We start from the raw sequence: 21,417 nt of genomic DNA, 5'->3' as shown, positions 1-21,417 counted from the left end.
TGTGAAGCTTTTCTCCCCGGGCCTCTGCTGAAAACAGGTTCTGTAGACCAAGTCAGACCACCCTGGTAAACAAATGTCACATAAATAAATAAATAATAAACTCTACCACTTTAGAGGCCCTTTGAATAAGATCAATTAGGCTTTCATCAACATAACTTATTTATTTGGATTATATTTTAAAGTAGGGATGCGGACAGTGGTTGGGTAACAGTTACCTAAGGCAATCTAAGGATTGCTTTCTGCTCAAAGATAATACTCTTTTTATATATTACCATAAATACCTGAAAGAGGGGTATGTATATGCAAATATTATGGATAAACTCTCAAAATTTACCTCACTTTGTGAACATGTAAATTCAAGATATGCAGATATTGTGAAGACTACACCTACAAATGTCTGACCTGTACCTTAAGAAGCTATAAGATCAACAAAACCAAGACATGAGACTGTGAGACATATAACTCAGACCAACATGTTTTTGCTCATTATGGGATTCGTCAGGTCACAGAATTTCAAGCTTGACTGCTCAAGTGCTGAGGTTCATTCCATATAGGATCATTGTTTTGGAGCTTAAATTGTATTTTTTATGCTCTAGGATATAACAGTCCCACAGACAACAAAAGTGAGACTTTTCTGAGTTGCTGATTGCATTTTCTCTGAGGTTCAGTGAGCACTGAGTAAAAGATTAATAAGTAAGAAGTATGTAGAGAAACCCCACCATGAAAAGGGTGCAGGGGACTTGAATCACTGCAACAGTGGCTCTCCCGGTGATTTGTTTTATAGTCTATTTGTTTGTAAATTGTTGACCATCCTTAATATTAGATAATCATAATAATATCCATTTGTTAAACAGATTGGCCCATTAAACAAACAATCTTTTTTCAGAGCAATATCTGGTTAAATGACTTGCTTAAGTTCACACAGTACACAAAAGAGGGCTAATAGAATCAAACCCTGTACCACTGGAATGACAGCTAAAAGTCTTATCATCTGTACCAGCTCCCAGACAAGAATCACTTACATGAGACATGTATAAGGTATTCTGCACAGGGACATTTATTTTATTTATTTTTTTATTTTACATTTGGTTACTGAGAAAGTCTGACTGGACACAAGTCCATTTTCAGCAGAGGCCCGGGGAGAAAAGCTCCACATATGACACTGTATAATAAAGTACTATTTCACAGCTACAGAAGCATAACACTATACAGTTTACATCAAATACAATTAGGATAATAATACTTTAAAATGTACATCAACTAAAAGTAGGATGAAAAGTGATGCATCATATAAGATGAAACCTTAAAGTGTACAATCAAAGTAACATTTAATATGATAAAGTATTATAATAATATAAAGTATACATCAAATGTCTATGCTTAGAAGAAGAAGTAGCTGTTGAGAGGAAAAGAGTGGTATGAGAAATGAGACTAGCAGGACAAAAAGAGATTTACTGCCTGAAAATAAGAAGATGTAGTTAGGCTAGCCTGGGGAGTCACAGTTACAAATCCAATTGTTTTGTAGGTGTGTTTTTAGAGACTTTTTAAACTGAGCTAAGGATGTAGTGGCTGATATATTAGTGGGCTAAGTGTTCCATTTTGTAGCTATATAGTTTGAATAGAGGGAGGTTACTGCAAAGTTGTTGGCTTTTAGTTACTTGAAGGAGAGGTTTGTTGTTTGAGTATAGGATCCTAGTACTGGAGTAAAAATGTATTAGGCTTTGTAATGCTTGAGTTTTATGAGGGTAATAAAGAATCTTATGGGTTAGTATAAGCTGGTTATAAAGGAAAAGATGGAGACGTTAAGTCAGTTGAGTTGTTTATGGGCTGAGCAGTGGTGTGCTTGATGTGGGCTATTACTGGCGAATTTTGCAATTTTGTTATAGCAGACAGCAAGTTTAGATATATCTGGCTTTCTGAGATTGATGAGGATAGGGAGGCATATATAAGTGAAGGGATAAGATGTGTTTGTGCTGTTTTAGTCCTGGTGCTGATTGTGAGGAATTGTTTATTTCTATATAGTTCCTCCTAATTTTTTGTGTACTTTCTTTATGGTGAGTGAAATTACATAAGAGCGGTATACTATGTTTATGGTTACCCATTTTTTTTACTGTTAGTAGGTTGGTAACATTTGTTTGTTTAACTGTACTGGTTTGGTTATATCCTTAAGATTCAGAAATACTGTGGCTGTAATCATGGCCAGCCATCATCTGTTGCTGTTCATAAGCAATGAGCCTTGATGCTTATTAACAATGAATGCAGCCAGGCAAGTATGTCTAATGATCAGATCATTATTCTGGCTGCTGCCGCACCAGGGGTTGTAAAAGACCATGTAGAGGTATGGTGTAGCCTTTAGGATGTACAAGCAGCAGTGACACTCATCTGTTCAGCATGAGCCCTGATGCTCAGCCCTTTCTCGTGCATGCAGTTGCAGTTAGAGAAAGAAGGTAAGTGGGACCCACACAGAGTCATGAGATGTGTGCTAATGTATGTTATGACCCAGTGAAACCTGCATACAAAGAAGACGCTTTATGAAAGGTAGTATGAGAATTAAGAGTATGCTAGGAGGACAAAGTAGTAGTACGGCCACAAAAACTAACAAACATATAACATAGGCAGCACTGGGAATGAAGGTGGCAACACAATCAGGGATGTGGAACACAATGGAGAAAGAGGCAATAAACACACAGATATACATTTTCAGCTAAGATAAAAAATGTTAAGCAACACAGAATAAGTGTGGGAGAGGAAAGTGTGAATATACTGACTAAAAGCAGGTACAGTATCAGCAGAGTCTGACCACTTCACCAGTGTTGTATCTTCCAGAAAACGCACAGCTGTTGGGTGTCCCATAGGTTCATAGGTTGGTACTAGGCTATCAGCCCTAGGGGCTATACAAGCCTAGCCATAACAATTCCCTGGCTATTTCTTCCCACACTATTTACTTCCCTGGACCCCTGTCTAGCAGGGCGACTGACCATATTTACAGAATTAATGAGCTCAAAAATGCATGCGCCCCTGAGAGTACTTGAATCCACAGTATTTCTCAGTCATTGTATATAAAGAACTTAATTTACAGAATGAGCTACTGCAGCAATTTGCAGCAGTTGGATATCACACACTTGCAGAATGAAAGAATAAAAGAGACAAAACCAATATATATATATATATATATATATATATATATATATATATATATATATATACATACATACATACATACATATATATATATATATATATATATATATATATATGTTTGATATATATATATATATGTTTGTCTTTTCCTGGTTAGGGGTCGCCACAGCAGAACTCTGGTCCGCTAATGACTGGCAGTCGATTTTTATGGTGCCAAGTTGCCAGCCCAATGCCCAACCTTCAGCGAAGGCATGCCCATTCAGGCATGTCTTTCGGAGGCCACTCAACTGCAGGGAGGACATGCAGACTTCACACAGAAGGCACTCCAGCCGAGAATCGAACAGGAGAACATCTTGCTGTGAGGCAACAATGCTACAGCCGTACCACCGCAGCTTATATACATATATAATAACATAATAATAACAAATATATGTATATATACAACCCTGAACGTACTTGAACCTAGAACCACCCTTACTTGTAGATTGCAAAACATTTTTAAGGCTAAGCTACAGGCTTTGGGGAAACATGTAAAATTATTCAGCAGGGCATCACCTTTGGGGTCTAATCTATCATTGACTGACACAGATGGCATTGCAATACTTTGTAAGGGGAACTCCTCAAATCTTGACAGCTGCACTCTGTGTTGTACATCCTAACAGGCACTCAGTGATGCTCAGTTATGTATCCCACTGATGTTGCACAAGGCCAATATAAGAAGTGAACGATTGTGGTTGTATTTAGTAGTTGGATGCCTGGAACATGACATCCTATCTCTTTGCTACGCAATAAGCAGTGCCATTCACAACAGTTGTAAATGGATATCGATGGTGTTCTTCACTACCTGCTAGTACAATTGTAAAAGATAAGTGATTTGGAAGCCCTGCATGGGCATGTGTAAGTCATATTTTCTGACCAGATTAAATGGCAGAAATGGGAGTACAGAAAAAAAGACAAAATGGAAACAAGCAGAGGGTAAAACAGAAGGAGAGAAACTATGGAGTGATTAGGATGTACATGGGGAAGGTGGAGTTATTTATTTATTTTATTTATTTATTGTGAGACAGGTGCTCAGTTAACTTCATAAAGAGAAAGTATGTTGGGGAGGAAGTAAGGGATGTAAGAGAAAGGTCAGAGGGCTAGAGGAGGTAGCACTGGAAGAAAGATATGACTGAGAGGGTGTGTGGTAACACAATATGAGGTATCACAATGGTGAAAGAGACATTAGATAAACAGTGAAAACAATGCTTAGAGAAGGACTGAACAAGGTCTTGGCTAGGATCAGTAAGAAAAGAATTATTTTGCATACAGTGAATAACATCCTGCTAATTAGTGGGAGGAGCTATGAAACAACATTCCTTATTTAACTACAAATATTTGGTGGCATCTTTATTTAGCTGTAGTGCTTTTTTTGACTTGCTGTTCTCTGCCTGACTATTGTCGTTTCTCAGTCTGTATTTGATTCTTCCACCCTACCTGCACTGCTGCTGTTGTGCTTTTAAACTTTGTGGCTTTTGAGTTGCCTGCCCCTACAATAAATCTGATTTGGGGCACTTGAATCAGTATAATTTCATCAGCTTATTCTATTGAGCACTGTGAGATCAGCTAGCTAGGCCCTCCCTCTTAGAGTCTTAAACTTGAATTATCTTCTGTTTCCTACCTTCCCACTTACTAAAAACATATGCTTTATTCAGTTGCGTTTACTGTATTTGGGCTTCTTCCTACTTTATTTCACTTTTCACTGCACATTCTTAAAGTGTTCAGTTGCATTTAATCTGCTGAGTTTGTTGTTGCTTGTTAGTAGCCTGATTATAGTGTAACTATTATTCTATTCCTTTTAGTTCTAATTTAAGCACTTGGACTCCAAACTAGATATCTTACATAAAGAAGGTCTGTGGTCTATACTCTTGTGGCAGCATAGGTAGCTTACCCCTTCTGTGTTGGGAATTGCTGGTTGAAGTTATTGTGTAGGTTATTCTAAGTGTCATAGTTCTGTTTCAGTGCTTGAACTCCAAACCAGTTATTTTACATTGAGAAGGTTTGTGGTTTATCCTCTTGTGGGAGAAGAGGGAAGCCCCCACCGTTCTGAGCTGGGAATTGCTGGTGAAGGTTTATTGTGACCATTACTCTAAGTGTCCTTGTTTTGGTTTAAGCACTTGGGCTTCAAACCAGTTATTTTACATTAGGAAGTTTTGTGGTCTAGACTGTTGTAACATTACTGTCTAGACAGACTTTTTTAACTACTAGAGCATCTAGTTTGCTTATAGCTGAACATTGCTCATCAAGTTTCTTGTCTTCTTGACCTAGTCAATGGTCAAATTTCCCTCACTCCTCCCTATTACATCAGTAGCCATGAATATGCACTTCCTGACTCTTTCTTTGATCAATCTGGTTGAGACTTGTATTCAAGGCATTGTAGCAATTGAATGTTATAATGCTTTTCACACCTTTAGACCTGCTACTACACAGGAGGGAAGTAATGGTTGGGGAGTCTCAGTCTATAGTAAAACCAACCTCACATCCAGTTAAAGTTTATGTCCCACTGGAACTCATACATGTGCAACTCACCATAAACAGGGTCTTGTACCATATCCTTGCAAACTATTGGTCCCCTTCCATGTCCCATGAAATCCATATTATCTATCTCAATGTAGTAGAATCCCTTATCATTCAACTCAATATGATATTCATGGGGGATATCAATTACCCCTCTATAGACTGGGAATCCTACACTAATTTTAATTCAGAAGCCCAGCAATTCCTAAACTTTGTTAATACCAACATCCTGAAACAGTCAGTCCAATCACGTAACAGGAGTACAACTATCCTTGATCTTGTACTCAAGAAAATGGGGAGGCTGATATTCCTCACCCAATGCAAAGTCTTTGCTCATCAGATCTGATCATAAGGCACTATTTCTTGAAATAAAAATTAAATCCAGGGATCCAGTGGAACAGAAAACCCTTAGGAACTATTCCGAGGCTAACCTCTGTCTACTAAGCAACACATTTGTTAAATTCCAAGATCCAGTAAGCACCACAGCATATGCTGAGCTATTTACAAAATCTCTGTACAGCCATATTGATAGCTGCATAGAGTGAGCTGTACCCACTCAAATTAAGAATAAGACAAACTCAAAAGACAAACCATGTTGGTGAAATCATAATAGCAATACAATAAAAGAAAAAAAATCTTGTCCAAGAGTAGGAGGAACAAAGCCATACATACTAAAAGTCCCCTGACCAATCTAAACAGGCAGCTAAGAGGGCCAATTAATATTTCAAAAGGTAAATTTGAAGAAAATATAATTTCTCAGGCAAAGGACAACCACAAAGCTTTCTACAGCTAGGTCTGTAACCTCAGGGTAATATGCAACAATGCACAGGACTTATTGTAAATGGCTTTCCTCACACTGAACCTGAGGGCATTGCCAACCTTTTGGCTGACAGGTTTAGCTCAAACCTCCACCCCCAACTCTGTTCCTGATAGTCCAAAGGAAATACCACATACTGCAATCCCCCCAACCATTACTAGTGAACAGGTCATGAATGCACTTCCCAGTGCCATAAACACTGCTTTGATGGGCCCTGATAACATCCCAGGATGTTTAATAAACAGCATGAAACATGACCTCTCTGCTCCACTTGAATCACTTTTCAACTGAAGCCTACAGTCAGGTTTTGTGCCCAAGGAATGGAAGATGGCTACAGTCATTCCACCGTGCAAAGGAGGTCAAACTACTGATGTAGGTAACTACAGGCCATATGTCTTACCAGCCTCATATGTAAGGCCATGGAAAGAATCATCATCATCATAGACATGATAAATGAGGACATATGTTACCTGTAAATGCTGGACCCATCGCAGTCCAGCTTTGGCAAAGGAAGATCATGCCTATTAAATCTAATGGACTTTTTGAGGGGGTCACCAAAGCATTGCATGAAGGCAAGGCTTTGCACACAACTTTCGTTGTCCTGGCCAGGGCTTTTGATACAACACCCCACTCAGCTATTGCAGACAAGCTCACTATTTTATGGATAAACCCTTTTATCACCTGCTGGATAACCATCTGGCTCACTGATAGGACTCCGGAGGTCAAAATAGGTGAGGCCACCTCCAACAAGAGGCTAGTCAGTACTTGAGTCCTGCCAAATCTTAGTACTGGGCCTGCTCTTTTTTGACATCTATTTCTCTGAAATGGAAGCAAATACTGAAGATTTATGGCTGACTAAGTTTGTAGATGATTGTAAGCTGAGGGTTACCATCTCCTCTCCTGGAGATGCTACCATACTTCAAGAAGGTGTCTCTCTGACTAACAAATGGTGCCAAAGCCATGGTCTTAAACTCAGTGCTAAGAAATGCATAGTTGTACCCTTTGGGAAGTCAACCATCCCGGCTAATTACCATGTTGATAATACACCCTTAAGTGCCAACCCAGTGGTCAGGGATCTGGGTATGCATGTAGACAGTAGCCTTCACTTCCACCAGGTGCATGACATCTATGTCCAAAGAGGTTATTATCCCACTGTACTCCACCTTTATCATACCAGTCATAGAGTACAATGCTTCCTTTATTGTGTACCTGACCAGGCATATGCAGCAACTAGAGGTTCCTTACAAAGAGAATACAAGGTGTAACATGCCTGCCTTATGCAGAGTGCCTTAATACCCTTTCTGCTCTATTCATTCTCCTATAGATTGCTGAGCAGTGATCTATGCCTGGTTTACAGGCATCTGCAAATCCCACACTTATGAATCTCCTGCATATTCGTAAGTCAAAGAGTACCAGAAATACAGGGTCTAGGGACTGGAATTTTGTCTGTAACTTAAAAAGAACATGCTGGAGAGAGAGATATGTGTCCCAGAGACTGCCTGTCCTATGGCACAGGCTTCTCATCCATGTGAAGTTGAGTTTGTCTATTACCCAGTTTAAGTGCATCCTAGATCAGTGGATGGGGAATAAGAAGTTTACACTAGGCCTGACACCCATATCACTTATGGAGAGAGGTAGCTTATTAATGCCTGGACATCAGTCTGCTGTTTGGATACAGGATGTCATTATTCATTCAGGAAAACTTACCTAGGGTTAGAAAGCATCCCCTCCCCCCAAGTCATTAGCCGAGTAGCAATCTATGAACCTGTGAATCTATGACAAAGCTACAAGATCTGTAGTCCAAGGTGGAGTAAAGATGTCTGAGACAAATGTAGATATACAAAGAAAAAACATTTTCGTAGATATGCCTTTCAGTCACTGGTTATAGGTGAAGAAATCAAGCAAATTGAGAATGATTGTCCATGATTAAGATGTCTACCCACCAACTGTTGTTCATCCATCTTTATAACATCTAATGCTTTAGGCAGTATTATGAGACAGAAACCTCAGCCAAAACATTATGATAACACAAGTGAGGGGAAGATTGAACTCACATGCATCCCCACAATGGGGTAGCACAGCCTTATCATCCTGACCCACTCATTCAGAAGTCAAGATGTATGAAACAATGCAGATAATAATAACATTTAAAAATCATACTGCTTTCACCTATGCCAGTTATCATAGAAGTGACAGTGATTTACAAAAGGTATACTGTTATGCATGAAAGTCTACTATGACAGATATTAATAGTCATACATTCTGAAGCATGTATATGCACCCTGGTGCACTCTTAGGCAATCCAGTCTCACCTTGGGCAGCTGCATATTCACTTCAAACTCTTTAGGGTCCTGTGGATGATGGCATGCAGCATCAGGTTATATGTGTATCTATCATAATTTCTACTTCAGAGCTATTGCTGGCTTCTTTAGTGTCTGGGACTGATGTCTGTGTTGTCACCCTGTCTTCCCAGCTCTTCAGTGGAAGGGCAAATAACAAAAAGGTCTGCTCCTTGTACTGACAGGCACACTAGCCAGATGCACACTCCCTCCTTCCTGCCCAGACCTTTAATCAGAGAGAAAAAAAAAAAACAGCCATCCAGGTTCTTTTTCTGCAACCCACCCCGCCCCTCCTGACTGAGGGGGATTTAAAGAAAACGTCTGTACTCAGATACCTGCAGTATACCAAATATCCCATAAAGTATCTGCTTTCCTTCTAAATGTTATCTCTTTCATGTATATGTCAACAAGTATGTACAAACGCCATCAACAAGTACTGCTTCATGTGTAGAGTTGTTTAATAGCGTGTGCATTTCTGTGTCACACCCCCAATCCTCTTTTTCAAATTTTACTTGAGGAAAAAAAAAGAAGGAAATAAATCCTTTTTTTTCTTTGAAACTGCATTTCACCACATGGTTTTAAGTTTAAAAATATATTTTTTCTTTTAAACCATGGCAAACTACTTGTTACTGTTCTAGCAATACACTGATACAGTTTATATGACACATGGAAAGCTACACTGTTCAGGTTTTATGTTTAAAAAAAAGAAGTATTTTTGTAAAGTTAGCAAACTGCTTGCTGTATTTATAGTAAAAAGTCACTACATTCAGTTTACATCCTGCACAGACTAAATATTAAATTGGATATTATATGGGTTGAAAAAAAATCTTAGGTTAATCTTCTTCTTCTTTTCCCGGTTAGGGGTTGCCACAGCAAATCACCTGTCTGCTCATTACTGGCAGTGGAGTTTTATGGTGTTGAGTTGCCAGCCTGGCACCCAACCTTCCACAGAAGGCACACACATGCACACACTCACACCTAGGTCCAATTTTACATTGTCCAATCCGCCAACAGCATATCTTTGGTATGAAACTGGAGCACCTGGAAGAAACCCATGCGACCACAGGGAGGACATGCAGACTCCGCACAAAAAGCACCCCAGCCGAGGATCGAAACAGAAAACCTCTTGCTGTGAGGCGGCAATGCTAGCCTATGCACCACCATGGCCACCCAATAAAATTGTAGGTTAATAAGTATTATAATTTTCCCAGGAGTTAGCAATTGAGACTATTTGAGAGCAACTTGTAATTAAAGAGGTTGACAGTCTTCAGAAAAGATTATTCAATATTTTATATTCGGCTGATTACATCAAAATTAAGAATGAATTATTATAATAGAAATGGACAAGTTGATGATAATTTCTCAGTCATAGTGAAGGGTTTACTAGAATTGGAAGGAATCATTAAAATAAAATTACTGTATATTGAAAAGGAAATGCCTCAGATGGTATGGGAAAATTATCCTAAAATTGATAAAGAAATAGCCCTACTGGAAATTTTCCATCAATAAGAAATTAAGAGAGGCATTAGAAAACACACCCAGGGATTCATTAACAAGAGTGTGCACATTGAGCTAAGCCTACATATTCATTACTCTTAGTGTGACTAGCAGCACTTCTCATCAATTATGCAAGCCGTTAAGCAGCACTACACTTCGAGCATCACCTGTTCATGGCCAGAACACCTGCTAGCACCCATATTGAGTTGTAGATAGACTCAAGTACATTGTATAAACAATAAGTGGCAAATAAGCCTAACTTCAGTAAAACAAACATACGTGGATTCCACAATGCAAGGCAAGTACAACTTATATAATTAAGAGGCAGGGTGAGTTTAATGAGGAACATGTAATTATATATAAATAGATTCATGTACAAACACTACTTATTATAATTATTGGTAACTATACAAGTAATCCTGTCCACTCAGGGACACATCTACATAAAAAATAAGGAAATGACAAAAGGAGGTGAGAAGGAGATAGTGACATCATAACAAAGTGAGTGAAAGTGATGCATGTAAAATGATAGTTAAAATGGAGAGGTGAGATAACAGCTGGCAAGGAAAGTAGATACATCTGGGGGCAATGCATACACTGCAGGCAGTGCACATCAGGTGTGCATCCAGAATGTTACATTTTGTAACAAGCATAATGCTGTTGACTCCAACACTCACTTATAATTTAAAAAATGTACTCAGCCTTTAAACTGCCCTGTAAACTTCAGAAAGGGACTTTTATTTTTAGCTGATGTCACTTGTACTATAGAAAGGTTGTTTTAGACGTACACATTTCTTAGGAAAGCATGTTTTGTACAGGAATACAGTAGTTCAGACAGTATCTCTTACTCTAAGGATAAACATCACACGCACACACTGGCATACATTGAGTTGTGAAGCTACAACTTTGGAGCTGATGTACAGAAATATACGGCCATTGTCATGTACACTGTGAAAGTAATCAAAGGAAGTAATTTACATACACATGACTAATGTTCAAACATACATACAGGTTACAGAATTTTAACCATTTCATTGTTTTATATACATGAAGGAAATAATAATGAAATTCTAATAGCAATGTTCAGCTGGGGTGTTTTCTGTGTGGAGTCTGCATTTCCTCCCTGTGTTCATGTGGGTTTCCTCTGGGTGCTCCGGTTTCCTCCCATGTTACAAAGACATGCATCTGGAGCATTTCTCCCCAGGCCTCCGATGAAAATTGGCTTTGCTCCAAGTCAGACTTTTCCGGTTAACAAATGTTAAATAAATAAATAAATAAATAAAATTTATATCTGGATTTCAGCTGCCTACCTATCTAACAGAACATGCTAAAGGCCATTCATTGCTTGAATTGCAAGTGCCACACCAAATGTTTGAGTACACATGAGATAGACCACATTTGAAAGAATGACATCACTATTTATTGGCAGAGGGTATGTGTGTGCTAAAAGGGACAGAAAGTGGTAGGGGAGTTATCTCTTACTCTAAGGATAAACATCACGCACACACACACACACACACACACACACACACACACACACGCACGCACGCACACACACACACACACACACACACACACACAAAATCACACACAGATGCATGCACACATACTCATATTAGTTATTCACTGCAGAATTTGAACCACCTACCTATCTCATTATACAATCTAGAGGACATATTGACAACTGCAAACTCCACAGGAGAAGTTGTACTATAAGAGTGAGACGGCACATGTTTGAAATGATAACATCATCATTATGTTGCAGAGAACTTTTTTCTGTTAAATGGTGGTAGAATTTGATGTGGGAGCCCTCTCCCAATGTACATGTTTCTCCCTAGTGGAAGTATACACATGATCTATGGAGGTAATCATTTTTCCTAGAACTAGAGACACATACACACTTGCTCTAGTTACCCACTGCTGTATCAAACCACCAACCTATCTAGTTAAACAACTTACAGTATATATTATCAACCTTATGTGCCACAGAAGAGATCTGATTATGAGTGAGATAGTGCACATTTGAAAGGATGATGATGACATCATCATTGTGTTGCAGAACAATTGTTTGCATTAAAAGGGGCAGAACTTGATATGGTAGCTGTCTCCCAGTGTAATGTTTTCTCTTGAATGAAAATGTGTTCATGCGATCTGTGGATGAAACCATTTCCATCTAACACTAGACACGCATACACACTCATATTAGTTATTTACTGATGTAATTGAATCATATATGTATGAAGGTACACAATCTAGAGTACGTATTATCAGTTGCAGGTGCCACAGATGAAGTCTGATTATGAGAGTGAGGTAGTTCACATTTGAAAGGATGACATCATCATTGTGTTGCAGAATAATTGTTTGCATTAAAAGGAGAAAAACTGGAGGTGGGAGCCATTTCCCAGTGTAATGATTTCTCCAGAGTGAAATTTATTCATGTGATCTGTGGATGAAATCATTTATATCTAACACTAAGGACACATACACATTCATATTAGTTATTTATTGCTGTATTTGAATCATCTACCTTTCAGATTGCACAGCCTAGAGTATGTATTATGAATTGCAAGTGCCACAGGTGAAGTCTGATTACGAGAATGAGATAGTTCACATTTGAAAGGATGACATCATCATTGTGTTGTAGAACAATTGATTGTATTAAAAGGGGAAGAAATAGATGGGAGACCCCTTTGCAAGTGTTAATGTTTCTCCTAAGTTTAAGTGTACAGATGTGATCTGAATGTGGAGCCATTTTTGCCTAGCACTAAAGAAACACATGCACTCATACTAGTTATGCACTGCTGTATATGAACCACCTAACTATGTAGCTGCACAAACTACAGTACATATCAACTAAAAGAGCTACAGTTGAAGTTTGATTTTAGGTGTGAAGTACAGTATATTTGAAAGAATTATGTTATCAGTCTGTTGCAGAGACTCCGTTTCAGATGAAAGAGTAATACATTGATGGGGGTGCTGTCTTCTGTTGTAACTTTTCTTCCTGAGTGGGGGTGTACACATTAGCTCTGTGGGTGAATCCATTCCTGCCCAGCATTACAATCATAAACACACACACACACACACACACACACACACACACACACACACACACACACACACACACACACACACACACACAAACACATTGGTTACTCACTGCTGTATTTGAACCATTTGCCTATTAAATTACACAAGCTAGAGTACATATTATTAACTGCAAGCACCAACATAAAGTCTGACTTCACGTGTAAGATACTGCGCATTTAAAATGATGACTTCATCAGTTTGTTACAGAGAGGGCAGTTAATATTGCATGTTTGGATGAAAAAGAATGTGACTTGCCAAGCAAACAAAAGAGCAATGTGTTGATCACAAGTAATTACATACTGCTGAGAAAATGTGCTTATCCTTTCATTCATGGATGTGTTAGTGTGAGTGAGATGTAACTGTTTCACATTATGGTGTGTTGACCATGTCAATGATGGATGATAATCACAGTTGTGAAACAGTGAAGAAACATCCAAACAATTCTGACTATTCAGCTCAGGATAATTGTATGCAAATCTTCATTAGCTGGCATGTCATTGTAAATATTTTATAATGTGTGTACAAAGTGCAATGTGAATTTTAAACATACATGCCAAACATTTGAAATGACACTACTTAATATCGCTCAGCAAGCATGTGTGCACAGGTCCTATACCATTATACATTAGTTTGTGTAATGTGTCATACTGCAAACATAATTTACATTATACATTGCTTAGACAGCATCACAGTGAACTCATTATTCATATCTTGATTACAATAAACAAAACATGCACATGTAATATAAGCCACTGACATTCACTTTATTTTTTTGCTCAAAACTGTATTCTGAAAAGCATTACTAACAGGCTTAAATGCACAAGTGATGGTAAAGTAATAGCACATGCATAATTATTTTTTGATGGTTTTGAACTTAGAACAGGAGTTAACAGTGGTCTGTAGTGCTGCATGTCAAGCATCTCACACATAAGGAATACAACCATATAAACATTTTAATTATAATTCATTTCAGAACAGTTGTGTGCCATTTTAAAGTCCTATGTCTCCTCATTTAAACATTTGTCATGGTCATAGTAAATTATTACATGGATAATACAGGCACATACTTAAACTCTGCTCATCTATGGTGACTCTGCATGTTTTAGCCATGTTGTACTGATCCTTATATGACTGAATTTGTTTGTTCATAGGTTCATAGATTCATAGGTAGGTACTAGGCTATCTGCCCGAAGGCATTTATAAGCCTAGCCAGAATGTGTTGGCTTTCACCGCCCCCTTAGATAGTTCCCTGTGCCTCTGTCCAGCAGAGCCACTGAAGTGATCCCCAGGGTAAACTTTCTGTTTCCCATCCACTCGTTAAGGTTTCTCTTGAAGAGTGCTAGCGTGGAGCTTTGCCTAATGTAGATTGGAATCTTGTTCCATAGCATGGGATCCCTCCAGCACGTCCTATTTATTCTCGTGGTGAGGTTTAGATCCCTAGAGCATGGGGCTCAAGGGGATAAGGTTTTCTTTAAGTGGAGCATGTCCATCAATTCTGGGTTGGACATAGCCTTGTATGTCAGGCAGAGATCACCTCTGAGCAGGCGGTATGCAACCGAGTACAGCTGGAGGTTCTTCAGTCGAGCTGCATAGGGCATCTGTTTGAGGTCAGTGATCCTTTTGGTGAGGTACTTCTGTGGTCTTTGCAGCTGTTTCAGGTGTCTTGTAAGGTACATCCCAAATGGGGCATTGTACTCTATGATGGGTCTGATGAGAGATGAGTAGAGGGGCACGATGACCTATTTTGATCTGGATGCGAACCCTTTTGTGATTAGGTGGGCCACAAAGAAGGATTTTCTAACCACTTTGGCAATGTGATTATCAAAGAAGAAATTACTATCTACTTGGGTCCCCCAATCCCTTATTATGTTTTGCATATTTAGGGGACTACCACCTATGTGTTAGTTTGTGGGTGCTTTGTTATTTCCAAAGGGAATAACTATGCACTTTTTGGCATTTAGCTTGAGGCCATGATTTTGACACCAGGTATACGTCTCAGTGAGACCCTTTTGGAGGATGTCTGTGTCAGCCAGTGAGTCAATTATAGCCCCTAGTTTGCAGTTGTCTGTGAACTTGGTCAGCCATAGTCCTCCTGTGCTTGTCTGTACCTCTGAGAAGTATATGCCGAACAGGTGGAGTCCTAGGACTGAGCCCTGGGTAACGTCACTTGTAACCGGTTTAGAGTCAGACCTAGCTACTGCAACTCTCACCATGTGGGTTCTATCAGTGAGCCAATTGGCAACCCATCTTGTGACATAGGTCTTTATGTTCAGGCTGGTGAGCCTGTCTATAATACCAGAATGGGGAATGGTGTTGAAGGCCTTTGTGAGGTCTAGGTAGGATGTGTGTACCACCTTTCCCTCATCTATAGCCTTGGTAACTGTCTCAAAGAAGTCCACCAGGTTTAGGAGGCATGATCTGCCCTTAACAAAGCCGAAATGGGTAGGGTCCAGTGTTTGGAGGTTCCCTATATCTCTTTTAATGAGTTCCATGATGATGCGCTCCATAGCCTTGCAGACCAAGCTAGTCAGGCTTATAGGATGATAGTTCCCGGGGTCTGTTCTGGCTCCACCTTTGTGGAGCGGAATAACCATTGCTGTGCACTACTCTATGGGTACATAGCCTGTGGAGAGGCTGAGTTTGAACAGTGTGTTTAGCTGAGGGGTTAATTCGTCTTTGAGCTCGTGTAGGACGGAGCCTGGGACACTGTCTGGTCCCATTGATGCTGTGTTTTTGGCTTTGGAGAGGGCTGTTTTAACCTGAGTGTCTGTGATTTCAGGGGCTCTACATTCTTCTGGTATGGTTATGGGCCCTTTTGGAGGTGAGAGGGGGATGAAGTTTGCACTGAACCTGTCTGCCAGGATGTTGGCAATATCGGTTGGTTCAGTGTATTCTGTGCCATTCTGCACTAACTCTGAGCAGATCTGAGCATTGCCACTTAGATTCTTGACATAACTAAAGAATGCCTTGTGGTTAACTTTAGAGTCCTTGGCAAGTTTTCTTTCAAAGCTCGCCTTGGACAATTTTATGAGGGATCATAGTTTCGTGCTGATACTGATCAGGGATGTCTTCCCTTCTTGGGATTTTAGTCTTTTCTGTACTAGTTTCCTCCTTCTATTGTATAGATTGTTTATGGCAGGGGTCCACCAGACTGGTTTCCTTTTCTTGGAGGAGTGACTCTTGGTTTTGCTTGGAATAGCATGATCCATGCATTCTTGTAGATGCCCATAGAATGCATTAGTAAAGGATTTTGCAGCTTGGACAGCGTTATCCTTTAGCATGGGGGCTTTGAAACTTTCCACTTCCGTCTTAAGTGATGTGAAGTTTAATTTTGAAAAGTTTTTCATGGTGGTTTCCATGTCCGGGGATGGGAGCGGAATGTGGATATCCAAAGTGATTTGTGTAAGGTCAGATCTAACCAGCGAGGGGTTGACCTCCAGTGTGGAACACCGGTCGCCCATGTTGGTGATGACCAGGTCCAATATGTTGTCACCTTTGGGGGGAGTGTTGACCAGTTGTTCCAGGGCATTTGAGTTTATAAAGTCTAGGAAATTGTTGGGCAAGGGAGTTAGTACTTGAGTAGTTCTCCCAGTTAATGTTTGGGTGGTTGAATCATCCAATATTAGGGTGTTTGTTAGGACCTTTATGTTACCCAGTGTTTCCAGAAATGCGGAATATGGGTCCTGGGACATGGTGGGTGATCTGTAGCAAGCTACAATTTGAATTGCAGTTTTGCCTGTTGTTTGTTGCACGTGGATAATCTCTGAAGCATCGTGCTGTGCCACTAACCTGGAGGTGTGGGTATCCTTGATGAATATAGATACTCCACGCCTTTTGTATTTCGGTCCGGGTTCTGTGGCCAAAATGTATGGTATGAGTTGTAGCCTGGTAGTGCTGGGGTGCTCGCTGGAGCCTTAAACCAGGTTTCTGTTACTGCACATATATCCATTTTCTCCATACTGAGGAGTGCCTTGAGTGCATGCATTTTGAGGTTTAGACTTCTGACATTGAGTAGTATTACTCTCAGATTTTTGTTACTTGTGCTATTTACAATGGTGGGTTTGTCTTTTGAGCCTTGCCTAAAAAAGGCAATATGGGGGTGGCAAGGGCCTTGGCCAGTATTCAAAAACCTAAGGGTGACAGGTGCAAGCCATCTCTAGCGAAGCAGCATGGCTTGTCGAGCATGTCATCCCAGGCAGACAGACACTGGATCCCCTTTCAGTGACACCAGAAACTTAGCCAATTGTTGAAATTGATAATTTTTTCTTTATACCGTGGTATCATTCTTGGTGAGGGCAGGATGCTACTCATGGTCAGGGTCATATCAGTCTGGGCTACGTGATCAGAGAGCTCTTCCACATCTCTTTTCATGCAGTCCAGGGAGGTACGGCTCATTTCATTCACACCAACATGGACAATGACAGAGTCATATTTATACTTGTTCTGGAGTGACCTGAGTGTTTGTGTTATATGGTGGATCCTAGCACCCAACAGGCAGCAAGCAGTAACCTTCTCCTTATTCAGCCTAGTGAGTGAGACGTCAGTGTACCTGACTATAGAGTCACCTATTACTAGTATGTTGGGTATGTTATTTTGCCCTGAGGGCTGTGATTGCGTGGCACGCTGATTTTCTGAAGTATGTGTTTCATGGTTTGTGTTGGGGGGGTGAAGGTTGCTTGGATGTCTGCTTTGGGGGGCTCTGTTGCTTTTGCAGATTTTTATTTAGAGCCTTTGAGTATGTCTTCACGCATTTACGTGTATTTTTATCTGGTGCTGGTTTAATGGGTCTGTGTGAGACTGGTGGTGTGATGCAAGTAGTTCCCTTCTCCTCTTGACTGTCTGATCCGGTCTTGGGTTGAGAGATCTTAGCCTCCAGTTTGGCTGTATAATTGTATCTCTCGCATGTATTAGTGTTTGGTGGTAGGAGAAGAGGGTTGTCTGTGTACATGAGACAGTTGTAACATTGCCTCAAAATGCCCAGATTCACCAGTTGGAATGGAGAGTACACCTGAAACTGCCCTTTAGACATGCCTGGATAGGTACAGTAAACTGTTTAACTGAATGGCTGGTAAGGTCGAATAGAGAGCATTGTCCTTCTGTAGTGCTAGGGTTTATAAGTGCTTGCTATGAGTTTTGAGCAAGTGCCGGGCTGAGAAATGAATGGCTTGAGTGCTTAAGTTGAAAGTTTGTATAGTTCCAAGGGAAAAATTGAAGAGGACACTTTGTGGAGCCGGGGATAGTTATACCCTAGCTAATCGGCACTGCCCGGCGTGCAAAGCCGGGCAAATGCAGTTTTTATAGCAGTGAAATGAAAGCGATAGAAATTAGCCAAAAATGGCCAATAAATTACTACTTTCTGGGCTGAAACCACTCCTCAAGGGACAGGTAGGCTGATCAAAGCTCCCCTCTCTCAAAGGTGAACAGAGAAACTTCCTTCTATCCGAGTAAGGTATGGGCAAACACAGAGATTTGTAACACAGCCCTGAATTCAGCACTAACCTGAAAACTGGACTATACTACTATACTAGCTTAGAAACAAGTATATATATATATATATATATATATATTTTTTTTTTTTTCAGAAAATAAAGCAGATACAATCAAGAAAACACTTTAAATGCACATAACATGATGCTTATTGTTATATATCTCAGTTCAGAGTTGTAGTCAATGCCCCTAGTAATAAAGTAGGAAGAAACACAAATACAGTAAAAGCAGATGAATAAAGTGCAATTTTTTATATATATATAAAACAATCGAAAACAAACAATCTGATTTAACAAGTTACCCAATTAACCAGAAAAAAACTCAAAACTTAACCCTGTTCCAGCAGTCTTCAATCAGACAAGTTCTAACTGCACACTCCCACTACTAGGGTGCAGGGGAACCTTTTCCAAAAAAAGATGGCCTGGATCAGTGCTCAAGTTATACAAACAAAGCTAGATTCAGTAGGCCTGAATCTGGTCCTATGCTATAGCAACAAGCCACATCAATTTCAGAAAGAAACAGTTCGAATAAGCGGGCACAATAAGCCTGTGACCATAAATTCCCACCTCAGAACAGCAGAAACCAGCCTCTCCTCCCACAAGAGTGCAGTTCACAAACTTTCTTAATGTAAAATATTTAGCCTGAAGCCCAAGTGCTTAAACCAGAACTAATACACTTTTAGAATAGCAGACAATGTGCTTTCAATCAGCAATTTCCACCTTAGAAGGATGTAAGCTACCTCTTCTGCCACAACAGTGCAGACCACAAACCTTCTTAATGTAAAACAACCAGTATGAAGCCCAAGTACTTAAACCAAAAGACTTAGAATGACAGTTACAATTTAATCAGGCTACTACCAAGCAGCAATAAGTGCAACAGAATAAATAAAACTGAGTACTTTTAAGAAGAGGCAAAATAAAGTAGGAGGAAACACAAATACAGTAAAAGCAGATGAATTTTTTATTTATTTATTTATTTTTTGTTAGTAAAGTGCAAGGAGAGAGGAGGGAAGAACCTAAGTGGGTTGGCCTTTTCAAATCTTCTCTCTGTATTATGTAGAGTGAACACTAAACTCAGAATGTGATCTCTCTGTATTCAGTTAAGTGTGCAAATGAGATGGACTCAGGAGGAGTGTTCAAATACAGACTTACAGGAGGGGCAGGCAATTCCAGAGCCACCAACACTAACACAAAAACAAAAACAGGATGGTGGGTGGGGACAAACAAGAAGGCGAATAAGTACAGTTGTACAGATTACAGAGATATTAAATCAAAATTCAGACAAAAAATGAGAATAAACACTTATCTTTTCTCAGTATCACAGCTGGCAGTAGGTCAATCTCTCTGCAGCAGCCTGAGCAGCAGCTATATCTCTTGTATATCATCACTGAGTACTACAGTCACTACATGATAATATACATCTATGTGTCATACATCAAATACTTCAGAAAATCCATGGCAATCCTAAAGAATTAATCATGCTGCCTTTTGTGAGTATAAGAGCAATACTTGTAAATCTGGCTAGAGTTGTATAATTTTCACCACATACATCCTTGATGTGTCTAAATGTCACTTACTGCTGGGAATGTATGAGCAAGTTCTGGATGATTATAAAGTACATAAGGGACCAGACAGGTAACAGCTGTTAGAATAAAATATGCATCAATAATTTTACAAGGCAAACTTTAAGTAGAAATGGTGATATTCATAATTTTATGCCCATATGTTCATAGGTAAGTACTAGGCCACTAGTCTGCAGCTCATTTTAGGCCTAGCCAAAAAATAAATAAATAAAAATATTCAAAATTTCCCTCTAGCCTCAAGGAAGGGTGAGACAAGATTGAATGGGAATAATTTGAGGCTGTCCATCCAATTATCTAGGTTTACCATGAAGATGGCAAGTGTGTTACTCTGCTTGACATGTAGTGCAAGTTTCTTCCAGAAGAAGGTATACACTAGGATATGAATCTATCATGTCAATGTGTCTTATTGATCTACTGATGAAGGTTCAATTCTTTTAACCAAGCATTTTATGTATCATTAGTTCTGTGAAGGAATAGGAAATCAAATAGAGCTGGAACTTTCATGGCACCAAAGGTAAGATATAGATTTTATGGAGGAGTCTGTAAGAGACTGAGTACAGAGAAAGCACTGTCAATCTTTCCTGATTACTAAGGTTTTTGAGGCCACTGACATTTTACTTATGAATCTCTGATGTCTCATACGTTGTCCAATATATCTCAATTAGTTTATCCCAAAAGGTGTGTTAAATTCAATAATGGGTATGATAAGATGATTAAAGGGGAATTAAGTCTTCTTTTGGATCTAGTTAAGATGCCTTTGGAAATTAGATGGGACAGGTAAAAGTCTTTCCATGCTACTGTGGAGAGATGCTAGGGAAATGATAAGGAATTATCAAAAAGACTATCCAGATCTATTACAACATTATCTGATTGGAAGGGTGCATCTTCAATATGGTAAGTGAAACTGTTTT

The sequence above is a fragment of the Protopterus annectens genome, chromosome 1.part0 (assembly GCF_019279795.1).
Source record: "Protopterus annectens isolate FY-2018-M chromosome 1.part0, PAN1.0, whole genome shotgun sequence".
Taxonomy (NCBI): domain Eukaryota; kingdom Metazoa; phylum Chordata; order Ceratodontiformes; family Protopteridae; genus Protopterus; species Protopterus annectens.
The sequence above is the reverse complement of the archived record's forward strand: the minus strand, read 5'-3'. Positions refer to the sequence as shown.